This window comes from Octodon degus, unplaced genomic scaffold (genome assembly GCF_000260255.1).
Source record: "Octodon degus isolate 3935 unplaced genomic scaffold, OctDeg1.0 scaffold00020, whole genome shotgun sequence".
In the NCBI taxonomy this organism is placed as follows: Eukaryota; Metazoa; Chordata; class Mammalia; order Rodentia; family Octodontidae; genus Octodon; species Octodon degus.
Genome location: NW_004524596.1, coordinates 16,484,391 through 16,486,439, shown reverse-complemented (window position 1 = coordinate 16,486,439; position 2,049 = coordinate 16,484,391). Strand labels below are relative to the sequence as shown.

The window sequence follows — 2,049 nt, the reverse complement described above, 5'->3', positions numbered from 1 at the left end:
GAGGATCGGCGTGTAGCCCAGCCTGAGCTACACAGCAAGACCCAGGGAGGGGCAGGAGACAGACAGACAAGCCAGTTTATACTTTAACCCTGACAGCAATGAAAACCGTCTGCAGGGTTCTAAAAGGCCTGAAGACACAGCTCTATCTGCTTCTACAGCAGTTGGCTGCAGCAGAGCAAACGCCTGCCCACACTGACCCAGATCCAAAGCCACATCCTGGTCACAGGCTGAGTCAGCACAATTCCAAATAGATCTGCCGGGCTGAGAAAAACCTGTCAAGTTTGATTAAATGGTCACACAAAGACATTTATTTAAATTAACAAAGTTTTAAACAATAATTTCTATGCCCACACTCCCTTGACTAATTTTTTTTTAAAATGTATTTAGGACAGGGTCTACGGGGCCTCACTACATAGATCAGACTTACAGTGATTCTCCTGTTTTCAGCCTCCCAAGCGCTAGGATTACAGGCACGCACCACCACACCCAGTCTCAACCACTGCCGGGCCTTGTGGCGCATGCCTGTAATCGCTGTGAGCTGAGTCCTACTTGGGCTACAAAGTGAGTCCAAGGCCAGCCTGAACTACACAGTGAGACCCTGTCTCAAAAAGACCAAAAAAAAAGTGTTAGCTATCAGAATAAAAAATAGTAAGAGGGCAAAAAAATTTGCTAAGCCCCAGAACATTGAGTGTGCTATGCCAGCAACTGAAACCAGGCATGGTGGCACACACCTGGAATCCCAGGGCTAGGGAGGCTGAGACAGGAGGATCACTGCGAATCCAAGCTGAATATCAAGACCCTGTATCAAATGAATAAATAAAAGATATTTAAAAAACAAGAAACGAACTGTTAGTACTGACTTCCCAGAAGAGCAGTTTGTCAACCTTTTAAAATGCAGACTTTGGGGGAGGAAAGTCTGAGGGATGAGCAAGGGGGTGGAAGGAGGGAAGAGGAGGAAGAGGAACAGCAGAAAGGAGGGGATGAGAGAAAAACTGCTTAAACTGGGGACTGACACCGCGCACTATTCCTTTCATAATTAAGGGGAAAACTATGTTGCCTCACCTAGAAATTCTAGTACAACAAAATCTAAACTCCAAAGGCCATAAACTTTAATGCTTCTGCATAACACTGTCCCGGGAGCTACCTAAACACTACCACACTGGCTGACAATGAGCACCACGCATGTTCGCACCCTGGGACACACCGTCTTAGACGTGTGCACGGTCAGTTGTGCTGTAATGCAACAAAAGCGTTCCTGGAAAACATCACAGCACCACATACAGCCATTCAACAAAGCCACAGGCTTGGCACCGGCGAGACAGCTCAGCAGACTAAAGCACTTGCTGAGGCAAGCTTAGGCAAGGGCAGGGACCGGGTTTGATCCCTGGCACCACATGCTGTTCTAGTCCCGCCCCAGGGTGGGCTGAGCTGGCCAAAAAAACCCAAAAAACAAAATACAGGGTTCGGGATGGGAATGCAACTGTGGTAGTGTGAGCCGGCACGCAGCAGGTGCTGGTTTAATCCTCAGTACAATCAACCCAGCTCGGAACGGCTGAGTTTCGAACTTTCACAGAGGAACTGTGTAAGACTTGGATGGCAGGATCAGGATTGAATCTGGCTTATGAAGATTCTCGGAACTGAACTGCAAGCTTGGGAATGTACCCTAAAAACAAAGCAAAGCAAAGAGAACCCCACAGGGCTAGACGGGTGTGGCACGTGCCTTGTAATCAGCACTCAGGAGGCTGAGACAGGAGGACCACCAAAAGGCCACCTGGCCTCCCAGTGAGTTTAGGACCAGCCATATGAAGACCTTGTCTCAAAAACACCAAAGTCGAAGGGGTAGAGGGATTGGTCCCAATACCCAAACTTCATCAGTGATAATTTTTTTTTTTTTTTTTTTTTTTTTTTGGTGGAACCAGGGATTGCTTGCCAGGTAAGCACTTATTCCACTGAGCCATCTCCCTCGCCCCAGTGACAAATTAAAAAAAACAAACAAACAGGAATGTAGTAAAAATGTCAGCAGCTTCATATGTGGAACATGGTTAGGAA

General features: G+C 47.2%; 1 protein-coding gene across 1 annotated transcript in view; it reads right to left on the bottom strand.

The window, feature by feature from the left end:
• Positions 1-2,049, bottom strand: part of Msh2 (mutS homolog 2) — an 82,809-nt gene that overhangs the window by 35,408 nt on the left and 45,352 nt on the right. The gene's annotated exons all lie outside the window — the stretch shown is intronic.